At 39.2% G+C, this 26,813-nt stretch overlaps 1 long non-coding RNA gene across 1 annotated transcript; it reads right to left on the reverse strand.

The window, feature by feature from the left end:
* Window positions 1-215: 215 nt before the first annotated feature.
* On the reverse strand, window positions 216-9,358 carry LOC121394873. The gene is made up of 3 exons (XR_005962056.1): window positions 8,434-9,358; window positions 5,072-5,253; window positions 216-908 (listed from the first exon to the last, which is right to left on the reverse strand). It is a non-coding gene; the product is annotated as an uncharacterized LOC121394873 (long non-coding RNA).
* Between the last annotated feature and the right edge of the window lie 17,455 nt (window positions 9,359-26,813).

A 26,813-nucleotide genomic window follows, 5' to 3' on the forward strand; every position in this document is an offset into this window, starting at 1 on the left:
TTCTTGCTTACTATATCCAGTATCATTTTACAAAGCATTGTGTGCAGTCTGAAGCATTAGCAGTTACAAGCTAGATATGGTAAGACTGGCACATTAGCTCTTGGACATACAAATGCTGAACTAAGGCAAGAGCAATAAAAAGGGTGCAAAAAACGATATACTTATGACTGAGACACATTTCCACATACAGAACCAACAGGGAGTCCAAGATACTGTTTTCAAAACTTGAGACATAGTTTTAATGCTGTTGCTTAAATGTCTTTATATGTTGAGTAAAAATAAGCCTAACCCGAGAGTCACCTCAGAGTGACAGGTGATAGTACTAATCAAGTTTCTATGTTGGTCAATAACGCTATTGCATATTATTTTTTACCCATTGCGGAAATCTTCTTGTGACCTCATTTCTATTGCTTTTTTCACAGCTTTTATCAATCCATGCCAGGTCACTGCCCTTCTATGACTGGCCATTTAATGACTGGCTACCCCGGATGACCTTTATCATATTATGCCATTCTTGCACTGACTACTTCATAAATCATTTGACATAAAATTTGTTGTCCTTGTTCCCTATTTTTCTGAAAATGCCTGATCTCTTAATAAAGCTACTCTTTATTGCTCTGGTCTTCTCTATCCGAAAAATATTCAGTCTTTAGCCCTCTACCATTATATCCTGATGTTCCAATGTAAGCATCCCAAGAATGTTCAGATACATATCTTCCCAAACAAGTTCAGCTATTGGACGGCCAATCTACAATTAGACAGAGAAGTCACCTTAAGTCCAAGAGTTTGTGTATAGCAAATATGGAGCACTTTGCCTCTACCAAGAGCTAAAATCTTTAAAGTCATGTGTCACTCTTTCCTTTTTGCCAGTAGATGTACCTGATTCATCATCTTCGGCAGAACGTTTCCTAAAGAACATAGAATAGTCTTGTCAGAACACAAAGTTATTTTTTAATACAAATAAAGGGAATGCACAAACGTGAAATGAATAATCACTGAAAGAAATTCCTTTGTAAAACATCAAATAATATAGTGAGTAAAGCAACCACTCTTGTAAAATATAAGGATATTATAAGTTCCATGACCATATTAAAAGAACGAGGCCAAATGCTGAGTGTTTTTATACAGGTCACGGAACTCTGAGGTGACTTCTAATATCCTCATATTTTGCAACAGGGGGTACTTTATTTATTATAATACACAAGTTTCAGTCATGTGACAGAAATGTGACAGAGATGACATCACTAAGCTCCATTTATAGCCATTGACATCGTAAGCACCGTTTATAAGGATATAGTTTACAGGATATTCATGGCTCTTTTGTATTACAATGATATCTATATAGGATAACAATACACACCTTTAAAACCATGTTATAACTTTAGTCGTAAATCAACAATCTGCATTTGGGTTTGCACAGAATACATACTCTTCTTCCAGGTGAGCACACCTGGAAGAAGAGAAGCATATTCTAAAATAGCTCCTAACAGAAACATGATTTTTTTAGCTCCAGGTACAAAATCACCATACCACAGTATAAATTGGCATGTGGAAGCTCTTCATAACACAACAGGTAAGGTTGAATACAAACCAGTACAAATAACCCCCTGTAAATTGTTAGTAGCAGTAAATGTGTAGTGTGATATGAATAAAAATGACAGAGGCAATGCTATCACAGGAAAAAGGATTACTTTGTAACAGTGAGTGGAAATGTCAGGTGAGGATCCCAAGAAAGTGGTAGGAGAAAGAAAGCTGCCCTACACTTTACCCAGGGCCGGATTTACATAGTGGGCACCCCTAGGCCCACTACCGTTCGTCGCTCCTGTCCCCTCACCTTTATTCGTGCATATTTTCATCATCTGGACTGGAGCAATGGGGATTGGCACATGGGAAATTTAAAAAATGATTGTATCTCCAGTGCATCCCCAGTGTTTTTGAACCAATGTGGGTGTGGTTGGGCACCATGCCGTCCTAGGCCCGGGTCTAGGTAGCCTTTCCACAAATCCTGGCCTGACTTTAACCAGCACATTTCTTTCTTCAAGGAGAAGCAGTGTATACATTGAAGAATTTTTATTTGACATGTGTTTAGTCCATATTAAATCAGAATTGCACAAACTAAGCTACAAATCAGCATTCTTACTTATTTCACACAATCTTGTTTATCCTCTGGTGCAGAATCTCAGTCATTTGGAAAGAGCCAACAATTTTTACATACGTTAATGCCCGTAAATCAGTGAAACAGGCAATCAATGGAGGTATTGTTCAAACCAAAGCAAAGCCTGATCAGTTTACTGCTACTTATCAGAATTAAGCAATGGCATGCTTTCAATTCATGTAAAAAGAAATGCAGTTTGAAATATTGCCCTCTCTCTCTCTCATTTGAGCTGAAGTGCTTTTTAAGTAATTGGTTTAAATTAGTCAGTATTATGATTCAGCCCAGGAATTCAGTCATGATAACGTAAGAAATCTTTCTGAAAGTGTACAAGAATGCATATTTACTGTATATCTGACCTTGGAGTCTACGGGATTTAGACCTTATTGGAGCAGCTGCTGGGACCTTGATAACGTCATTCATCTAATGACATTTTCTGGAACTGATTCAGGAATAGCTAGAAAGCATTGACCTGGAGGATGACAGCAACTAATTCACTGCTTTAAAAAGCCCAGTGTGGCAGACAGCATCATGCCATTTTACAACCTAGAAACCCTGCCTTAGAATAATCTGCAGGGAACTGTCTGAGCACAATATTTAGAAGTCCATCAGCAGAACAGAATAACACAATGGCACTGCAATAGCATGATAAAACCTGTGTCTGAGTACCATCATATTCCATCGCAATTTGCCACATTATGTACAGGTATAGGATTTATTATCTGGAATGCTTGGGACCTGGGATTTTCCGGATAAGACATATTTCCATAATTAGGATCTCCATACATTAAGTCTTCTAAAAACAATTAACCATGAAATAAACCCAATAGAATTGTGTTTTTTACCAATATGAGTCCTGGAAACTTAATTACTATTAAGTACAAGGTATTGTTTAATTATTACAGAGAAGAAGGAAATAATTTAAACATAAGAAAAATTTGCTTAAAATGGAGTCTATGGGAGATGGCATTTCTGTAGCATTCAAATTAATTAATTTCCAGGGATCCCACACCTGTACTGTGAACAAATGAACCTTGGAATCAAATTAGTATTTCCAACTCCTATCTTGTAGGTTTTGGGTTCCTTTTTTGGCAGCAAAGCATGTGCCTTAATTAATTCTTTCTTCTACTTCTGCTTTCTGAGTCTTTTTCCAGAGAAACAAAGAACGCAGACAGAGCTGGATAAACTGACAAAATGTACTTCTTTAGACAGCTTCATAAAGATATAAATATGAATATTGTCAAGGATTAGGTAGGGGGCGCTGCAGAGACGAAGGGAAAAGGCGAGTCCTTTAGGCAGGGACTGGCTGTGTCCACAGAACACAAAGGGAAAGGCAGGAACAGGGAGACAAGGGTGTAGTCGAACTGGAACTGGTGCAGAGTGAAGCAGGACAGATCGGGCGAAGGTCAGGACCAGACTGGACAGGACGATGAGGGTGTAGATTGGGGGCAGACCAAGAGGATGAGATGGTGCGGGCGTAGATTTGGGGGACAGGACAGTGGGAGGACAGGATACAGAAGGACAATGGAGCAGAAGGAGACTGGATAGCAAGATAGCAGGGGAGGACTGAATAGCAGGAGAGGACTGAATAGCAGGAGAGGAGTGAATAACAGGAGAGGAGTGAATAACAGGAGAGGACTGAAAAGCGAGAGTAGATTGGAGCAGAGGGAGACTGGAGCAGAATAACAAAAAGAGTGGATAGCACTGGAGAGTGAGAGACAAGGGAAGCTATAAGACAGGGTTCAAGGCAGAACAGGACAAAAAGCAGGAGCAGGCAAGGCAAGGTCAGTACAAGGTGAAGTCAGGGAAAGGTACAAGGTGGAATAGGAAATGAGAACAGGCAAGGCAAGGGTCAGATCAAGGTCAAAGCTGGGAAGGAACAAGGTAGTGTAACGCAAGGTAAGACAAGATAGACAAGGACAGGCAGACCAAGGCAAGGAGGAATAACAAGGAAACCCGCTAGAACAACCTAGTTAGGGGCTCTGCCACATGTAATTCTCCAGCAAGGCATGTTCTAAGGGCTGGCCTTAAATAGGGCAGAGTCAGCCCTGATTGGCTGATTACAACTAATCAGGCAGCAGCTGGGGCTGCAGAGGCCAATCAGGCCAATCAGAGGCCAGGTAACATATAGCGAGCAACCCTACAGGCTGCTCACCTGGCCAAATGGTTAAGGCATCGAGCCAGAAACCCAAGGGTCCCTGGCTCGAATCCCAGCAATACCTGATAAATATTAAGAAAATAATTCTCTGATTACTAAAGGTGTCCCTGCCACATACATTAATTTTACACCAACTACTATCTGTAGCAGTTAAAAACAAGAATTATAACAAATATGTGGTGGTGTGCATGTACAGTTTCTTAAATTCATATTTGTTTAAGATGAGGAGTCACAATTAAATTCAACTTAGCACTCAATAGAATAATATTTGAGCCTCTGCCTTCTCCTATTTTCATTGAAACAAAACATTCCAAAATTCTTCTTTTTGGCTAAGGCGCCTTGGTTTTCTTTGAAGTTGAAGGTAAAGAAATATAAGTATAGGAGCACCTGAATACAAGCAAATAGCTGTATAAAGTTTTTGCCTCTCCTTCATTGAAAGTCATTAAAACTGGTTATTTGAAGAACAGTGTTTTGGAGCCACAGAAATGTTAACCCCCCAACCCATTCCCCATTCCAATCCCTCAGAAAGCCAGCCTGAGAAAAGCAGAGTATGAATATAACACACTCTTTAGGTCTTGTAACCCTTAGTAACTAATGATTCTTTACTTGTAGAAGACCAGCGAATGCTACCTGAAGATTGCTTGCTATGGGTTACTAAGCCTTTGTACCTTTTAGAACAATGCTCTTAAAGGAGAGAAGGAAAGTCATTTTTACTTGGGGTGCCAAAAGTTAGGCACCCCCAAGTGATCGCATTTACTTACTTGACACCCCAGGCAGATGCACCTATCAGGAGAAAACTGCACCAGCCCGGGGTTATTCCATCAAGCACCAAGGATCGACCGGTTTCCTGCTTCTCCTTTCTTGTTGCTTAGTTACGCATAGAAACTCACCTCCCAAAGACTGCGTGCTTCCTGTTTAGATAGGTACAACATCGGAAATGAAACTGTAAGTGAAAGCAAAATTCAAAAGAATGTTACTGTAAACATCGACCACCCGTGCCTTCAAGTGAGTGTATGGCTAGGTCCTTAGTGCACTTACTAGGGATGCACCGAATCCACTATTTTGGATTCGGGTGAATACAAATCCTAATTTGCATATGCAAATTAGGGCTGGGAAGGGGAAAACATTTTTACTTCCTTGTTTTGTAAAAAAAACCATGCAGTTTCACTCCCGCCCCTAATTTGCATATGGAAATTAGGTTTCAGATTCAGTTTGGCCGGCAGAAGGATTAAGCTGAATCCGAATCCTGCTGAAAAAGGCAGAATCCTGAACCGAATCCTGGGCAATTACAACTGGGATTTGTTAGTGTTGGGCCCAGTGTTAGCCATGCTAAGGATTCCTTTCCCTGTGTGTGACAAGTTGGGCATAAGTTCATCGTTGAAGGGCTTCCCCCAAAACAACTCTTCTCCTAAAAGTACAAAAAGAAAATAAAAAAACTGCAAATGAGTAAATATATTTATAAAATTGTTAAGACATCCATCCCTGACCACTTGATAAAGGTTGTAACAAATGTATGTACAATTATTTTCCTCTTGCATCATTTTCACTTGCTGTCAGGTTCATTCTGCTGACTTAAGTTTGTAATTTTCGTTTTGCCTAAAACTCCACCATTCAAAGACTGGCTGACCAACACCTTAGTGCACTCCTTTTGAAATGTAAAAATGACTTTGCGTACAAAATACCAAAAGTGAACAAGCAAAAACAGATTTGTAATGGAATCCTCTGCATATAGCATTAACAGGCGCACATTCACTCATATTCTGTACAGATAAGTAATTTAAGTAAATGAATAGGCATATCCCTGCACTATGCACATTTGGAATCAAACAATTTATTGGATTTCTAAAATAAAATTAGATCTGTAGCTGTACAATGAGCACCACTTTCAGCTCCAAGTAAGACAAGGGATGGATGGGCATCAATGTAAAAAGTGCAAATGCAAATTCGAATGCAAAAAGACCAAACTAAATTAAGTTGAAGGTTTTTTTTGGTCAAATAGGTCAGTTTTAGATCCAATTGAATATTTGGCTGAATTCGAATAGTTCGAATCTAAGTAATAGCGAATTTGATCAAATTTGATTCAAAGATTTTCCCCAAAAAAACTTTGATTTTCCAAAGTCCACCAATTGACTCCAGTTCTAGGAGGTCTCCCATAGGTAAAACAGCAATTCAGCAGGTTTTAGATGGTGAATGGTCGAAGTAGAATTTTTAAAGAGACAGTACAATTTTCACCATTTTTTCAAATTCAAATCGAATTTGGACTATTTGGACTACACAAAAAATAGCTCGAAATTCAATTTTTTTTTTCATTTGAAAATTCACCTTGACCTTTGATAAATCTGCCCTTAAGTCTCCTAGAAAATCATGTAAACATTAAATAAACCCAATAGACTGGTTTTACTTCCAATAAAGATGACTTATATTTTAGTTTGGATCAAGTAAAAGCTACTGTTTTATTATTACAGAGAAAAAGGAAATCATTTTAAAAAAAATTGGATTATTTGATTATAATCTAGTCTATGGGAGACAGCCTTTCTGTAATTCGGAGCTTTCTGGATAATGGGTGTCGAGATAATGGATCCCATATATGTTTAGGACATTTACACTTCCCAATTCAGGCTCCTTCTGAAAAGACCAACCTGTAATAGCAATTCCTGTTCATAAGTTTGCACTGGCTGTGTCTATAACAGACCACTCGATAAGTCTAGTGTCGTCCTAAATTGGGTCAGAACGTCTTTAAATATTTAACACTTTATGCTCTCCCCCCACAGGCCCCTCAGTGAGCTGCTGAGAACACACCCAGATCTGCATTGCCACAGTAACAGGATGGAAAATTGCTAAGGTGTTGCTATGGCAGCTACAATGTCTGTGTTATGAGTCAACTGCAAAGAAGCTTTCTCATATCTAATGTGATTTTCCAGCCCTTCTTACTTTGACAGTCTGCTACAAGCCCCCAGAGGACCTTGGTACAGTAGGACATTATTATTAATTAAATGAAAAAATAAAAAAAACACAGCTACATACACAAACTTTTTCTCAAACAAACCTGTTTACCTGCCACATAAATGGAGTTATCTGGTAAGCAATTCTGCTTTCTACTATTGCTTGTTACTGAAGCAGCATCAATTTGGCAAGCTGCAAAAGTGATCTGTAACTGATACAGTGTACGAGAAGTGGATTTTTATTGTACTGCAGTCTTCATTTCTTTTGCATTAAATTTTTAGGTGTGTTTCACCAATGGATTAAAAGAGACCAAAAGCCTACTGCCAACCCCAGGAACTTTTCTCTGCTGTGCCATGGAAAGCTTTTCTAATGTGTAATAACAACAGTGAAGAGCAAGCTGCCACTATATTTTTATTGCTGTGAAAACTGTTCTACAGCCTCAATGCAACTGGCTTCACACAAGCAGTTTATGCCGCAGATTGTTGAGAAAATCCATCCCAGAAAGTTCATAAGCAGCTCCCTCTATTGTGTCTTAGCTCATAAACGGCTACTGCATGACTTGTACCCAAAAGTTCATCTTTTGTCTTTGTAATAATGATCATTCTGAACTTTCTTTTTTAATTCCAATTTTGTTTGCATCATTTTAATACAGCACATAATCAACAGGTGTTGATCCCAATATTAGTATTCTGCTTCAGGTATTAAAATCTTTTGTCATGAAGAGGAGCAAGCTGGCAATTTTCAATTACCTTATCACAATACAACTCCAAGTTGAGGTCACATTTATTAGTGTGCAAGCGAACATAGCCTTTTTTCTTTACATTCTGATAACACACAGTGTCTTCAGCAATTGCAGCTTTATGAAGGAGTAATATAAGTCAGATTTATTGGTACAGACTGGGAGTGAAATATAGTGTTACTGGAGTGTAAAATATAGTAGCCAGTACAATTCTGATTTCTCTATTATATTATTGTCCCGAGCATGAGTTCACATAAAAATTATATTTCCAATGTCCTCACAAAGACTGACATCAGTATAAAAGCAATAAAGGGCATGATATCTCATATTTGTATATTTTAGTAATAAAACATAAACATTAACATGAGTAGAGTGGATAGACATTATAGTCCCAAATGTAATACAATACGCACAGACAGTGATAAATTCAGGAGATCTTACTGGCTTTATGGGAATTCTCAGGAGTCATTGCTGTAGATGTGAAGGATGCACTCATGGCTCCAGGGGAATAATGCGCCTGCGGCCTGACAAAAAGATAATTTAGATAATAATTTAGGTTAAAAAAGGTTCTGTTATCAACGGTGGTTATCCAGCCAGCTACACCGATAAGGGTTCAGACAGTGGTACCAATGCTAATTGGTTAGATGAGGAACAGTATCAGAGAACTAAACAATGACAAATGCAAAACAGTGACAGAAAGCACACCCTGCAGGAATATGTATGGAAAAGATACAAAGTGCTGGATAAATATACATACTGCATTGAGTTTATCAATTGTTTTTTCCTCCGGGCATTTCATAGCAGCTACCAACATTTCATCCCCTTTATAGTCTCTGTAAAGCTCACTCAGAGCCTCCCAAGTTTCCATTTTTCAGGTAATATGATGGGTCCTGACTCCTGACGTGCCTTTTCCTCATCTAACAAATACAGAGCAGATTGCAGGAATATTCTTTTGACTGCAAACATTTATACATCTTCCTTGCATGACCACATGCTGGACCAATTTTGAACTAGAGATTGCTGTTCTTTGTGAACACTGAGAAACACAGAGGATAGAAGTCCTTGAATATGCTTTTCATGCCTAAGTAATAAAAACTAGCCTATGACTTCTGAGTTGGAAACATAGTCCTTGCTAACAATTTTTCGTTTCTGTTAGCAAGTTTAATGTGCTGATGGTATGTTTATAGCTCACTCTGCTTCTTTAAGTATACTTTGCATACCATAGAAGTTGTGCCAGACTTGATGGGCACAATGATAAATATCAACTCCTTTAAATATACAAGTAGAACTGAGCAGATTTCATTACAACCCGCACACCTCTTTCTCCCATAAAGAGGGATGTAAATATGCCAATGCAACACAAGGTGCCCTCCAACTCAGTTTACTGACTGAGGCCGGCAGTGTAGCACAGTCTACACCCAACAGATAATTGAAGGTTATATTTCCTAAAGGTGTGATTGACCTTGCTTAACTTTTAGTATGACAGAGATATTTTTCAATGACTTGCAAGTAGTCTTCAAAGTTAACTCATTGCTAGGGTCTACTTTACCCAAACTACCAGTCAACAGTTTGAATGAGACACTAAAATGTGAACAGTATCTGGAGAAGCTGGAGTGAATAGAAAGTTAAGTAATAAAACCTTGCAATACCAATAAAATTGTAGCCTCACAGAGCAAGTTTTTTTTGTATACCGGTGTCACTGATCCCTATTTGAAAGCTGAAAAGAGGATGAAGAAGGCAGCAAATAATTCAGAAACTATATGAAAAAAATATGAAGACCAGTTGCTAAGCATAGGAAATTCTAACATACTAAAGGTTTCCTTAAAGGTGAACTACCTCTTTAACAATAAAGCAATACCCACAATAACCACTAGAAACCAGAAACATTGAGGTTACAGCTCAATAACACCAAAAAACTAAATATTAAAAACCTAAAAACAACCAGCATTAGTCAACAAAATCAGTCTACATTGAAAATTGTTTTTGGCGAAACAACAAAACAATCCAATAAATTAAGTAGAAAACCACCAATAAACTTTAGAAAAAAGCTTCAACATAATAGAGGATATTCCAATTGGTGAATTTTCTTATTACAATTAAGGATGACAGACTCCATAATAATTGGATTCTGCCAGAACCGAATTCTCCACAAAAGATTCAGCTTGTACAGAATCCAAACCCTAACTTGCTTATTCAACTTTTACATATATTAAAAAATTGTGAATAAAAATGTCAACATTCAGAGGTCCAGACTTTTAAAGCAATGTTAGGGTTCAACTGAACACTTGGGATTTGGTGAGATCCAAATCCTGTCCCACTAAAAATCAGTGGAACAGGAATCCTGGATTCAGCATATCCTTAATTAAAATACTCTCTTATAATGTAGCTGATAACAGCCCCCTGTCACTTCCAACCCTACACCCAATCAAAAATTCTGTTAATAAATCAACAGCTATACAAAACTCAGACTTGACTATGGACTTTAGAAGTACAGGTATGGGATATGTTATCCGGAAACCCGTTATCCAAAAAGCTCTGAATTACGGAATGCCCATCTCCCATAGACTCCATTTTATCCAAATAATCAAAATTTTTAAAAATTATTTATTTTTTCTCTGTCATAATAAAACAGTACCTTGTACTTGATGCAAACCATTTGCGTAACTACCGGGGCAGCAGGGGGTGCGAGTGTACCAGGGACCGCACCCCCGAAGGGCCCCCCCGGCAGATTGCACCCCGTGTACCTAGCTGCAGTCAGCTGCAGGTGCATAAAAAACGCATAGAAAATCTACACAGAGTTACGTTACTGATCCAAATGAAGATATAATTAATCCTTAATGGAAGCAAAACCAGCTTATTGGGTTAATTTAATATGTACATGATTTTCTAGTAGACTTAAGGTATGAAGATCCAAATTACGAAAAGATCCATTATCCGGAATACCCCAGGTCCCGAGCAGTCTGTATAACAGGTCCCATAACTGTATTCTGCGATGAACCGCCATTATATCCATCTTTAATTATAAAAATGCTTCTCATTACTCTGCAACTCTATATATAACTTTTGTGTCTATTTTAGAAGGTTATACAAAAAGAGCAGACATATAAGGGATAAACATGTGTAATATACTTGCGTATGGGGGGGTATGAGGATATAGGAGCCACCAAACCACCACTAAGTTGACAATGTAACTACACTAGTGTAGGACCATAATCATCAACCCTCCTCCTCGTCCAGCCAGATCCCCCATATTTTATGAAATTTTTCCGGGCAGTTCCTTCTCATGTACGTCAGTTTATACATGGGCATTGCTTTCCTAATGAGGTCCAACCAAAAAGGGACAGTTGGGCCAGAGGAATCCTTCCATTTGAGGGCTATAGCTTTTTTTGCAAGCATTAGTAAAATAGAAAGGAGAGTACACTCTACACTTTTAACAGATATTTCCTCTACCCTGTTCAATAAGAGTATTAGTGGATCCACAGGGATTAACCAATTCGTTTTCCCACTGATATTCTGCAACACTTGCTGCCAAAAAAGATGTATCACAGGACAGGTCCACACCATATGATAATAGTTGGCCACCGGTTCAGAACATCTGGGACAGGCCGGTGCTAAAGTGGGATTCATCCTATGCAACCTTTGAGTCCTGTGCAGGTATTTAAGTTGAGATAGTTTGTCCCTGCTACATATCATCCCATCTGAGTAGGACTCCAGAGCATCCTTCCATTTTTCCTCATCTAGCGAGGGTATATCTTTTTGCCATTTCAGTTGAGTTTTTTTAAGATTAGAATTACCTATTGACATTAAGTGATTATAGAATACTGATAAAGGTTTTCGGAGTTCAGGGTTGTGGATATAGGTCTCCAGCCTCCTGGGAGTGGTGTCCACCTGCCCACCCGGAAATTGCGAACCTATGGCATGTCTCACTTGAAAAAAGCGAAAAAGCATCACATTAGGCAAAGTAAATTTATCTTTCAGAATTTGGAAGGGGGGTAATTTGCCATCAATAAGAATATCCATGACATACTTAATGCCAAATCTCGCCCATAACTGAGGGTCTGGAATCATAGCAAGGTGTTTCAACTTAGGGTTGCACCAGAGGGGGGTAAATTTAGAACAGTGTGCAGGGATAGAGGGTAAAAAATGAAGAGCCACTTGCCAAGCCCCCACTGTAGCCTTCATAAGAGGGGTGATATGCGGAGAGTCTGTTATACCCCTATACAGGAGGTTCTTAAGACCCTCAAATGAGCCCACTACTTGCGCCTCCAACTGTGTGGTGGCATCGTGCGGGGAGGGGGAGGCCCAACGCCAAGCGTTGACCAGTTGAGCAGCCAGGTAATACAGGAATAAGTTAGGTGCTGCCAATCCCCCACCCTTAACAGGGAGTTGGAGAGTGGCAAGGGCAATCCTAGGTTGCGACTTGTTCCACAGCATTGAGATTTCGAGGCTCCGTAAGACTCGGAACACATCCTTATTGATCTTCAGGGGAGATTGTCAAAATATGTAAGTTAACTTTGGAAGAATAACCATCTTGAAGAGGCAAATTCTGCCGTACAAGGATAATGGTAAGGATGACCATGTTTCAACTTTGGACTCTATGTAGTGTATAATCGGGGACAGATTAAGGTCTACAAATTTTGTTAAATCCCTGTGGATCCAGATCCCTAGATATTTAAAAGAGTCTGCCCAAGACAGACCATGAGGGAAAGCAGGTACATCTAGGTGTTGTGGGTCAATGGCAAAAAGAAGGGATTTATTTTTCGCAGCTTTTTAGTTGTTTGGGTCCAATTTCAACGGATTGAAACCACCTAGCAACTACATAGTGGCTTGAAAGAGAGACGGGAATATAAACAGGAGGAGGGCTAAACAGAAAGAGACGTAATAAAAAGTAACAATAACAATAAAATTGTAGCCTCACAGAGCAATAGCTTTCAGTGACCCCCAATTGAAAGCTGGAATGATTCAGAAGATAAAAGCAAATCATTTACAAAGGAACAAGATTTAGGTAGGGTTTCATTCCAATGACTCTCTGGGGGGTGGAGAATTGGCAAACACACTGACAGGCTTTTGGGCTGATGGCACACTGTGTGTTGGCTCCGCTGCTCTCAGAAAAGTGGATCAGCTCCCTGCCCCAGCTCTTTTGATCTGCACGGATAAGTACAGCTACTGCTTGAGTGCAGATACAAGGGGGCAAATTCCCTAAGTGGCTCAAATTCGCTAGCGACCAAATCGCCCACTTCACAACACTCCGCCAGACGTAAATTCGCCAGGACAATGCTAATTCCCTAAAATGTGAAGTTGTGTCCAGGGCGATGAACGCTGGCGAAGTCGCGCTAGCGTTACTTCGGCAAGCAAAGCGAAGTTGAGCTAGCGTTGGCTAATTTGCATACGACGGGAAGTGAAAGTTGAATGGATGTATATGTTGCAGCAAATACATTATATTACACAAGTCCAGGGAACCTTAATAACATAAAATAAAGTTGTTATAATGCCCTACACATTGTATAGTGTATAGTTTATGTGCCATATGTTAGGAAATATACTGGGGAACCCGGGTACCCAAAACATTTTTTACGGTCTTTTACAGGCTATCACTCAGAAAAAAGGAAAAGACGCCAGCATTTTTTGGGACAAAAAAAATTGATGAAGCCCTATCCACTCCATTGCACTTCGCCTGGTCTGAGGTGGCAAAGGCAAGTCTGGCATAAGAGGTAACGTTCAGTAAAATCTGCATCTTAGTGAATTTGCGGAGTTACATCCGTTCGCCAGAGTGAAAATTCGCCTGGTGTTAGAGTGGGAAGCAACGCTAGCGTCTATCTCCTTCGCTAGAGAACTGATGCCTGCACCAGTTAGGGAATTGGCGAAGTTCCGAAATCACGTCACGCTGGTGAATTTTCACTAGCGTTAGTCACTTCGCCCTTTAGGGAATCTGCCCCAAGGAGTGGCCTGAAAATGCCTGAGCTGCACTCAAGCAGAAGATGTACATTTCAGTAAAGATCAATGGAGCTGGGGAAGGGAGCAGATCCACTCCTCTCAGCCTGCAAAAAAAAAAAACCAGGCTAAGAGCAGCAGAGTCAACACTCCATGTGCCCTCAAAATTATGGTTTCCTTTCAATCAGTGGAATCAGGTGTGTCTGCATAAAGATAAAATAAATTTATATCTGACAGTTCAAACAGTGTCCCTGTCAAAGCGGTGGGGGAGGGGGGGAATAGGTATATTTTCTTTAGGAATGGTGCTCTAAATTAAATAAACACCTTTAATCTGGAAATCACAAGCATTCAAAATACAAGATCATACACCCTTGTGTTCATTTATTGCCAAATTACATTGAATAGAAACTATTACTAGTTTGTATTCGGCAGTGAGGTGTGTTCAGTAACTTATATTGTAGGACATATCTATCAATCACCAACCTCATTTGTACCTTTAAGTCAATTTAAATACCAAAATAATTTACAAACCAGTACAAAGTTCTCGTAGGACAAGCTTTCAGGATAGACACGATGCCTGTGAAATGTAGACAACTTAAACTTTTTAGGTCACTATTTTTACTGGTGGTTTTCAGTTAACGTAGAAAAGGCAAACCAAAGAAATCTCCAGATAAAGATAATAATGCCTTCTAATTGAAGATGATGAGACCAGACAATATAAAATCCAGACTGACACCAAAAATATTGTCATTGAGCAAAACAATACATTAGGCATGCCTTACGCATGGCTGACACCCCATTAAACAAGATGACCAGAACCATATAATTCTTTATTTAGTGAAGAATATAACTGGTTATGATTATGGTATCCTTCCAGACATGTGAAAGATTAAGGATTATCACTCCAGATATTGATCACAGAGTACCCAGTATACAGTGAACTAAACTCACCATCTTGGTTCTTGGCAAAATTTAGTTTCATAAGAGACTTGGCCTCAAGCTTCTAAAAATCTGAATTGTTGCATTGTGTATGAAACAGACAGAATATAAATACTACTACAATAGTACCACAAAAAAATTATTAAAAATGAATACAATTACAGCTTTTGTGGGAAGTGGACGGATTAGTACTTTCTGTGCTGTGAAACACACATACGGTAAATCTGTATTAAAAAAAACCCTTTCCCCTTGCTTGCTTGGCAGACTTTCATTAGAGGAATATTTCTGCAAGCATAAGAAGCAAGCCTCCAATTCTGACATTGGACCATTACGAAAACCATTCATCAACAATATATATAAGTGGTGGATAATGTATGTTAATGTCTCAGCCTTCATATATGTGATCCACCATTTAAATAATGCTGATGAACTGTATGCATATGTATGGAATATGTAGTACAGGTATACTGAAAGCAGACCCTCCCTCAAAGTAGCATCAGCTGCATCTTATCCCAGTGAAAAGGATAAGTGTGAATATTAATTGCCATAAACTGCTGTTAAATATGTTGATATTATATAAACAAATAATAATAACTACCACCTGCAGCAGTACAACAGCTAATTTTGTAGCAAAGGCAAAGCCTTTTCACGACAGCAGTAACTGGTTTAGTGGTTGGCTCAGCACCGCCCCAACTGGCTTACTGGCAGAGTGAATATATTACATACATTTTTCTATGTATTGTATTGCTTTCAATGGCTACTTCTAAGTAGCAGCTGGTAGCATTGTGAATGCAGGTAGGTATGTGTGTGATGTGCAGTGAGACACATCTTGTTCTATTTCTGTGCAACTAGCACACCTAGCCGCTGTGTGTTCAAAAGCAGTACAAAATGACTGAGAAAGTCTTAGCTGTACATTTCCTTTGTCATTTAGCAAATTATATGAATGGCACCAGAGTAGTTCCCTGTGGTACTCCAGTGCTAGTCTAGTACAATTAAAGGGGTTGTTCACCTTTGAATGAACTTTTAGCATGATGTAGTGAGTGATATTCTGAGACAATTTGCAATTGGTTTTCATTTTTTCTGATTTGTGTTTAACTTTTTATGCAGCAGCTCTCCAGATTGCAATTTCAGCAATCTGGTTGCTAGGGTCCAAATTACTCTAGTAACCATGCATTGATTTGAACAAGAGACTGGGATATGAATATGAATAGGAGAGAAACAGTAATAAAGTAATAAAAAAAGTAGCAATAACAATACATTTGTAGCCTTACAGTGACCCACACTTGAAAGCTGGAAAAAAATGAAGAAGAATTGAAAAGTTGCCTGAATAGAAATATGAGTAATAAAAAGTAGCAATAACAATACATTCATAACTTTACAGTGACCCCCATTTGAAAGCTGGAAAGAATCAGAAGAAAGGGGAAATAATTAAAAAGTAAGAAAAAAAAAAAAAGAAGAAAAAATGAATTGAAAGGTTGCCTGGGATTGGCCAGTCTATAACATACTAAAAGTTAAATTAAAGGTGAACCACCACTTTAAGCATGAGGCACGGTGAGTATATCCCAAAACCCCCATCCCTCAATTATGTTTTCAGGCCTGTACAATGTTCCCATGAACAATAGGCTGCAGTTTACACTTACTTTTTCTGCCAATTTGGAAAAAGCCTTTCACAAAACCTAGGTAGTACTGAAGCACCACCTAAAAAGTATATTTACTTGCAAGATATACTGCCTACAAAAGACACGCTGACTGCTTTTTGTTTTATTCATATAGATGTCTTTTATTAAGATCTCTTCCACGCTTCATTAGTCAAACATACAGGTCTATAGCTTCCAGGCAGAGCCATATTTCCTGTGTGAATACCAAGAACCAAGGCCTGGAATAGAACTATGCTAAGCTCTCTAAATAATGCAAAAATCCTTTAGAATACACATAGGTAGGTCTCTTTCAATAAGGTATCATAGAATGTCAAAGCAAATTCTTGGTAGTAATAATAGACACATAAGGGCACATTTATCAACACTAGAGATAAACATCACGGGAATGTTGCCCATAGCAACCAATCAGTATTTTACTTTTGTTTTCTAACTTGTAGGCAACTGTTCAAAACTAATTTCTGATTGGTTGCTGTGGGCAATCCTTTGTTAATAAATATGGCCCTGAGTTTTCCAGGCACAGAAACCTAAAGCAACCAATCAGCAAGTAGCATTTACTAGTCACCTGTTTAAAAGGAAACATCTTATTGGTTGCTATGGGTTACTGCACCAGGCAAACTTTGAGCCTTTATTTGGGTAAAAATAGAGCAGAACAAACTCCAGAATTTAATGCTGGAAGAGTCTATGGGGTAGATTTATCAAAGTGTGAAATACCGCCTCTCTCCATTAATTTCGATGGGATTTTTAAAGGTGTATTTATCAACGGGTGAAAAATCCCATAGAAATTAATGTAGAGGCGGTATTTCACTCTGCAAACTATGGAGAGCTCTACCCCTCTGGGCTTTGTTTAGAATGAGAAAAAGTGTTTGACTTAGGGTAGAACTACACAGGAGATTTAGATTAAATTTTGTCTGCATCCGACAGTCGTGTCGCGTCGGATCAAAGCTGCGACACCATCTGACAATGCTATTACTTACCTTATTTCTGTCGCATCTGTTTTTGCACATTGCATCGAATCACGCCAAAAAGGCGTGTACTCCTACCCTTAATCTGATCTTGCCGCAAGAAACGCAACACCATGCAACATCACAAGATTTGTAGGATGCTACGAAATCTGATCCCCCTATAGCTAGAATGTAAAGTCAGATCAGATAAAGTTGGATGGTGTAGTTTGTTCATTTATCTACATCAGACGGTCAATATATTTCAATGAAAAAAAAAAAGAAGTCGGTCAGATACCATGTGTTTTGTCAGTCGGATACCATCCTACGAAATTGCTTATGTAGCCAGAGTTGGTCAGACAGTAGTGATGTGCGGGCCAGGCCGATAGCCGCGGGTCTATACAAGCAACCCGGAAATGAGGATGTGGGTGGGCGCGGGCTAAGGGAGGGCGGGCTAGGGTCGGGTGCGGGTAAATCACCACCTGCGCATCACTCAGGCACTTTGGAAGATTTTGAGCATGCTGTGCAAACAATGGCAATGGCAATGCGAACAAGTGGGTCCTTCAGACTAATAATTCTGCAATAATCCTGGTTCCTATTCACTTTCTGCTATTCCGATCGTTAAGGTGATTGGCCATATTACATGTATAGCCTCTTGTATGGTATCTGTTATTTGGACCAGTTGGTTGGATACTGCACCTGCTTGGATCACGTAGGGCCACCTTTAGGCAGCCATTTGAGGCACAATTGTATAAAAGCATGAAATGTAAATATAAAAAAATATATTTCCTGTCACAAATTACTTTAGCTGTGAAACAGTCATTTTTATAAAGTGAGCTGCTTTGTTAGTAACAGGGGGATATTGTTTGACTAATATATTGTCTAGGTCTTTGAGAGCTTCATAAATTACTTGAAGATGATCCAAGATCTTTTCCTGGGTCTCGCCCAAAATAAAACTTAATAAAAATTTAAGTGGGACAGTTACCTTATCTCTTTCATTCTGGATTAGCTATTAACCCTTGATGCTAAAAATGTGTTTAAAGTTAGCAAGCAAATTGCGGATCCACAGGAACAGTGGTCATATTGATCTCTACTTCAGCAAATTTGCCAGTTTTTCTGGACTTCAGTTTCAGAATGCTCTGAAAGCACTGACCAACGATGTGGTAGTCTAAATAGTAAGACCTCTGCTTTTATGGGACTTGTTTATATAAGTGCTGGACACGGGGCAACTTGGGCTACACGCTTCTTAATGGTTTATCAAGAATAAACATCTACACAGCTGAGATAAATATAACATTCTGACTTGGACAAAAATCCACAAGGGCTTTAAACACATTTCTTGTAGCCTACGTGCTTGTGGGTGTGATATTTTAACTGTTCCAACCATGACACATGTAGGAATGCCTGTGCATAAACACTTATAACATTACAAATACCCAAGGCATGCAAGCTGTCTGGGTGGAGCATAAACACATGTGAAAATGTATCAGACTGGCTATCATAAGGGCCTTCATTTAATTTATTCCAAAAACAATGCAGAAATATTGATCTTGTTGGTAAAGATGATTCTCAATACGATGCTTGGGGAAGGTTTATTCAGTAAAATACAGGTATGGGACCTGTTATCCAGAATGGTTTTCCAGATAATGGCTTTTTGCATAATTTGGATCTTTATACCTACTAGAAAATCATGTTAACATTAAATAAACCCAAAAGGCTGGTTTTGCTTCCAATAAGGATTAATTATATCTTAGTTGGGATCAAGTAAAAGGTACAGTTTTATTATTACAGAGAAAAAGGAAATAATTTTTACAAACAAGGATTATTTGGATAAAATGGAGTCTATGGCAGATGGTCTTTCTGTAATTTGGGGTTTTGGGGTTTCTGGACAACAGGTTTCTGGATAACAGATCCCAATTTCAGGGACCTTGGTTTTATTCTGATGTATAATATAGCCAAAATGTTTACCTGTTAAGAGCAACTCCCAGAAAACTCTGCTATTTACATGTGTACTTCTAGTGCAGGATGCTAAAAAGAATATTACTTGCTCTCCTTCTGCTGTGTTTATACATACACATAAATATTTAACTAGAATTTGCAGTCATGGGTAAAAAGGCTTGCAACCTGATATCATGTAATATAGTATTAGCACTGTGACAGTAAAAAGATTTTAAGAGGCAAAAACAGAAATTGTAGATGAAAATTTGGGGCTGGTAGCCCGTTTATATGCATATAAAGGAAAGGCAGTCACTACACATGTATTGTTCTGGAATGTAGGTATAGTAATATATATAAAATATTATGGAAATGCACAGTAGGGAGTGAATGACCTAGATTCTTAAGGAGCTGGGATAGTGACACATCATCCCCTGCAGAATTAAGAGAAAACCATCTAATAAGGACACATGGCAAGCAGCATTGGCTGCACCAAACAACCTGCAGTGCTTCTGCTTCACACAAACACAACCAAGCCTCGAGCCACCCATAAACACACACAGTAACTAGACAACCTGCCTCAGCCTGCACTGCCCTCAGGTAGTGACTTTATCCATTTAGTGTAGTAAGTTCTCTGCCAAAGGCACACAAGTCTTATTGCAGTCTCTGATTAGCTACATAATCCCACAAAGTAATATAAGCACCTTCTAAGATACGGCAGGACATTTGCAAGTCAGATGTTGCCCAAGAGCCTATGGGTGTATCATTTGTGATTCAACTTGTTCCCTTGAAATTTGACACATAGATGATGTGTTTCAACAGGCTTGGAACATGCCAAAAATCTAAGGTATGCAGACTGTCCTGAAGGAACATGAATGGGCCAACACTTGCCAAAATAACTGATGTCTTACATTTCCCCCACAAAACACATTTATCCTGTCCCACCAGACTGGCTACTATATCAGGAGCAATGTTTGTATCCACTGCATGAGAAAAGTTATTTTAGGCACTGTAGACCAACACAATAATCTCAAATTACTGTATGCTCCATGACAGACAGCACTGCCTTGCACTCAACTCCCACTGTTTTAGTAATTTATAATAAAGTGACTCCCTACAGCAGTGATCCCCAACCAGTAGCTCGCGAGCAACATGTTAATCTCCATCCCCTTGGCTGTTGCTCTCAGTGTCCACAAAGCAGGTGCTTATTTTTGAATTCCAGGCTTGGAAGCAAGTTTTATTTGCATAAAAACGAAGTATAGTGCCAAGTAAAGCCTCTTGTAGGCTGTATTTATACATTACAGATGTAGGTGGTTATAGGTCGAGTTGTCACAAAAAAACTAGAATTTTTCGAGAAATATTATGCCCTGAAGCTGCTAAAAGCCGGAATTTGAAAATACTCTAACTAAAACCTGTCTAATGTATTTAAAAGTCAATGGCAGAGGTCACTTTAACCATTTGAAGATGTTTTTTGCCTTCATGATTTTGGGGTATTTTACTCTGGTTTTCGTTGAAAACTTGATAAATAAGAGTTTTTTTTAAACTCAATAAATTCGACATGTTTGAGTTTGTTTAAATTGTAAGTTTATGCAGTAGAAAAAAACTCACAAACTAGACCTTTAATAAATAACCCCCTTAGAGTTGTCATACTGCTTACTGTAAAGGGAATTTCTTAGTCATTCCATCTATGTTGGAATTCCCCAATGGTGGATCACATTGGCTTACCAAATTGGTGGGTATTACAGATCCCCAAAAGAACAATTGGTCAGAGATAAATCCTGTACAAAGATATGGACAATGTTGCTTTTTTTTCTCCCCATGTGGATTCAATATTGATATCAAACAAATACACTTTCCTAGAAGCGCCTAGGTAACTGATCAGAATGAAAAATTCTGATCTGATATCATAATTAGCATAATTTCTTAATATGCCTGTGAGATTTCAACTTCAAACCTGCTCTTTCAAATTACAATGTTTATAGGTCAATGAATACTGTGCATAATTTACAGTCTCTTCATTGGGATGAAAATTAGTTACAGAAACCATTAATCTTACTCCTTATTTTACAATTCTGTTTTAACCAGCCAGAGTATATAACATGCTGTCCTTAATGGACCCTGAATCCCATCTAGTGTTAAGAAATGGAATTACAAACTCATTATAAAGATAGGTTAGAGCAGTGCTGTGCAACTTATGTGGTACAGAGGGACAAAAATTTTCTGGCCTACGTGTCAGTGTTGACCACTCCCCCTTTTAAACCACACCCACTTACCACAAGAAATTTTAAGACCATGTCCACATTAACAGTGGTCACAGCAAACTCATGTGTCCGTATTCCCTGTCCTCACTTAAGTCATAAAACACTGTTTGGATACACTCCTTAACTTCTTTCGCTGCATGAACACATGGTGGTAGCACAACAAAAAAACAAATGACTGGTGCTCACTGCAGTGATATCCGTCATCACTCATATGTGATATTTCCATATGCCTCCCCAGAACAAACCCCTACCAGTCTTACATTCCACAGGTAGTGTAGGGCAAGCAGAGAATGGCACACCCAAGCAGCACTTGGCAAGTAGAGAATGGCACACACAAGCACAACTGGGCGAGCAGAGTATGGCACACACAGGGAGCATAGGGAAGGCAGAACAGAGCACGGCGTACGGCATATTCTAGATGGGGCCTTACCAGTGCTCTATAAAGTGGAAGAATGACCGCTTCCTGCTGTGAATCAATGCCCCTTTTAATACAGCTCAAGACCTTATTTGCCCATGATGCTGATGACTGGCATTGCTTGCTACAGCCAAGTTTATCATCTACAAGGACTCAAGGTCCTTTTCCATAATGGATTTGCCTAGTGCAGTCCCATTAAGGGTATAAGTGGCTTGGATATTTTTACATCCCAGGTGCATAACTTTACATTTATCAACATTGAATCTCATGTGCCACTTAGCTGCCCAGATTGCCAGTTTGTCAAGATCATGTTGCAAGGATGCCACATCCTGGATGGAATTAATTGGGCTGGATAGTTTTGTGTCATCTGCAAAAACTGATATATTACTTAGAATACCATTACCTAAGTCATTAATAAACAAGTTAAATAAAAGTGGACCCAATACCGAGCCCTGAGGGACCCCACCAAGAACTTTACTCCAAGTAGAGAATGTACCATTAACAACCACCCTCTGTACCTGATCCTGTAGCCAGTTTCCTATCCACGTGCAAACAACTTCATTAAGCCCAACAGACCTTAGTTTAGAAAGCAGTCATTTGTGTGTACGGTATCAAATGCTTTGGCAAAATCCAAATAGATCACATATACTGCCCCCCACTGTCCAGCATTTTACTTACCTCATCATAAAAAGCAATCAAATTAGTCTGACATTACCTATCCTTCATAAAGCCATGCTGATTGCTGCTCATAATGTCATACACTAAGACAAAATTTTGAATGTTATCCCTTAACGAGCCCTTCAAATAATTTGCCCACCACAGATGTCAAATTTACTGGCATATAGTTGCCAGGCTGAGATCGTAATCCGTTTTTAAATATTGGAATGACATCAGCTTTTCTCCAATCCATAGGTACCATACCAGATGAAAGCAAATCTGAGAAAATCACAAATAGGGGCTGGGCTGGTCTAAAACTGAACTAAGCTTTCTTAGAATCCAGGGGTGTATGCAATCAGCCTTGTTTATAGTAATTTTTATTAAAGCTTTATGGATCATAGCCTGAGTCAGTCACTCCTTGTATTTGCAAACATACATTTAATACTGTTGAACAAATTACATGCGGTCCTCCCTATCCTTAACAGTACCCCCAACCAAATCTCCCCCCTCCCATTTTCCCTTCATTTGCTCACTATCTTATCTAACCTGTCTTCCACTGAATCTTTTACTAAACCCTCCCCCCCACACCCAGTTTAAAATCTCCTCCAACCATCTAGCCATCTCCTTCCCCAAAATAGCTGCACTATCATCATTGAGGTACTGACTGAGAAATCAGCCCAGTTCTCCGATAACCCAAACCCTTCTACCTACACCAAACACTCAGCCACGCATTAATCTCCAACTGTCTTCTTAACATTGCTTGTGGCACAGGTAATATCTCTGAAAAAATTACCTTGGAAGTCCTCACCCTCAACTTTATACCTAGTTTTTTTAAAATTGTTCTTGAGGACTTCACCACCTCCTTTAACTTTGTCATTGGTACCTATGTGTACCAAGACCACTGGGTCTTCCCCAACCCCTCCCAATAATCTGTCCACTCATTACACCACATGCTAAACCCTAGCATCATGCAAGCAGCAGACTGTTTGGCATGAAGGGTCCTTACTGCAGATTAATCTATTCACCTTTCTAATAACTGAATTCCCTATAACCAGAACTTGCCTTTCCTTCCACTCCCCCTCACCACCCGTATTAGAGCCACTGCCTCCTAGGTGCTCTGAGAGTCAGCCTGCTCCATACATGCCAGTTCAGGGTTTTACTCCCCAGCATCTTAATCCAAAATGGTAAATTTGTTGTTTTGGACAAGCTGTGGACAAACCTTCCTCCCTCATTAGCCTCCACTGCCCTTTCTCCTTTCCCCCACTCTACTAGCCACTGCCAGTGGTTGCTCTGTGACCCTCTTTTCCTCCCCCTCGTTTGCCACTGCAAGTTCACCCCTTAGAGTCTGCAGTTCAGATTCCAAGATGAAAAGCAACATCTCTCACATTTAAATACTACATGGAACTGCTGCTCCAACACATGTGACAAGACACACACTGAGTAATACCAGCAAACCCACTTGCACTCATATTTACACTGGGTACTTACAGTCTCCCAAGTGCAATTCCTCACAAATGCCTTTTTGGTTTTAAACGCCTTAAGATTTTAATGCTGCTTAAACACTTAATTCACATGCAACACTTAGATCACATGCAACACTCGCTTAGCAGCTCCCATACTCACTTTGAATTCACAGAGTTAAGGTTTCAAACCACAGAACACAATACCTGATCAGAATTTACTTGCTTAACTTATTCCCCATAATTAGCAGAAAGAAGAAAAAATGCTATTTGCTACCAGCAGTAAAATAACACCCCCTTATTAACTTTTTAAAAAAATGTTCCCCTTAGAAGCTCTCAAGCTAAAACACAAAAAGAAAATAAATGCACTAAATGTATCTACTACTTTAACCCAAACAGAGAAAAGAAAAAGCTGTTTGTCTCAGTCAGATAACTCTCAGAACACACAGCAGTCAGTCATTACTACCTCACCTGCAGTGATCAAATGGCAGGCTTCTGAAATTTGCTTTTGGGATATCTGTATGAATCATGGTCCTTCTTTCCCTTTTAATCCAAAAAGAGCACCAAGAACTACAGCAACTCAAAATCAGATTGAAGTCACCCATTAACAAGAGTCGGAAACATAAACAGGCGCACATACAAGAACTGCATTGTTAAGCCAACAAAAATCGAATCAATTTGCTGCCATGAGATACGTAATGCATTAAGTCTCATTCCAGAAGGAGGACAATTTGTTACTCAAAATAGAGAATTTAAGTCAAGATGTTTAAAGAAATCGAAATAGATTTTATATTCAGAGTTTTGGGCACAGTCACTTGCAGCCATACTAATGACCTGGAATATAATAGGTAACAGTAAGATCTATCATATGTCAATGGGTGATATATTATAGGAATTATTATAGTGTATTCATTATTAGCAACCAAAACCCTATGGGGCAAATTTACTAAAGGTTGAAGTTACCACGTTGTTGAAAATTCGACAGAGTGACGTCATTTCGGTACTTCGCCAATTTACTAATGGGCTCAGCGAAGGAGATTGACACTGGCGCTCATTCTCACTCAATCGGCAGACAAAGTTGCGCTCTGGCGAAGGGACATGACTGCGCAAATTCACTAAGATTCGGATTTTACTGAACGTTAACTCTTGTGCCAGACTTGCCTTCGCCACCTCAGACCAGGCAAAGTGCAATAGAGTAGATAGGACTTCCTCAAAAGAGTGATAGGCTGCAAAAGTGCATACATTTTTTTGGGGGTAACCTGCTTCCCCCTACATTTCCTAACATATGGCACATAAACTATACACTGGGCTCATGTGTAGAGCAATATAACAACCCTATTTACTTTATTAAGGTTCCCTGGACTTGTGTTATATAATATATTTGCTGCAACATATACGTCCATTCAACGTTGACTTCCCGCCGTATGCAAATTGGCCAACGTTAGCAAAACTTAGCTCTGCTTGGCAAATTGACGATAGCGCAACTTTGCCAGCATTCCCTGAACGCAACTATGCATGTAAGTGAATTAGCATTGTCGAAGTGTTGCGCTGCCTGCAAAGCCATTGCTGGCGAATTTTCGCCACTTAGTAAATTTGCCCCTGTATGCCACATGGGGCAGATTCATCTTCCCCTACATTCCTGGAGCACTGCTTCAGTCTGGGTACAGGAACACACAGCTTATTTCCACCCAAAATAGCATACTCGAGCAGTTTCATGCAGGAATACACTGCATGTACCTTCATCTGGGCTAATTCAGTGCTTCCAGGTCCAGGCACATCTCTGTTTTTGCAACAGAGCAGATTCTCAGCCTTTGTTTATCCACAGGCTGAGAATGAACTCCATGTGACAATAGACCAAAGCTGAAGGGTTGAAGGGTGGGCCCCCAAAACATTGAATGTTTGGTGGCTCCCCCCGAAACGTTGAATGTTTGGTGGCTAAATAAAAGGGGATACTCCCTGACTGCATTAATCAGAGTGTGTGCGGATCCGTTTTCTATGGCGGTATGGCCAGCTTTGGTCTATTTGTATAGAAAACGGATCCGCACAGAGGATCGCTCCTCATATGCCCACCTTCAGATAGGTGATATTCATCTGATCCAATAGTTAAACTGTTTGATCCTAGGACCAAAGGATTGAATTAGCCTGATATTGCATATCGGGAGAAGATCCAATCATTTGGCAACCTTGCCAAACAAGTGGATCATTACGTGCATGGCCAACTATAGTAATTTTCATGAGAAAATCTTTTTTTAATGGTATGTTCCAATGTTCAATCCTTTTCATTCTTGTTTTTATTTTTCAGAAACTTGCGCAAAGCGGCATGTAGGTGTTTCACAGTCTCGGCTCATAGCTACCTAGGAGCTGGCATTAGAAGACCAATACCTGCATGTGCAGTAAATGCCATCCAACACATGTACCCTGACCCACATGGACTGTATGTTGGATTCAAATTTGCAGAAGATTATGATGCTTCCGACATGGCTCTTAGTTTATAATTTTTAAAAATATATATATATTTTGTTAAAAATTTCCAATTAAAATATGTTCTATTAATATTAAAATATTCCATTAATTTAGGACACATTACTAATATTAAATTATATCATACAGTGTGGTCAGAGATACTA

The sequence above is a fragment of the Xenopus laevis genome, chromosome 1L (genome assembly GCF_017654675.1).
Source record: "Xenopus laevis strain J_2021 chromosome 1L, Xenopus_laevis_v10.1, whole genome shotgun sequence".
NCBI lineage: Eukaryota > Metazoa > Chordata > Amphibia > Anura > Pipidae > Xenopus > Xenopus laevis.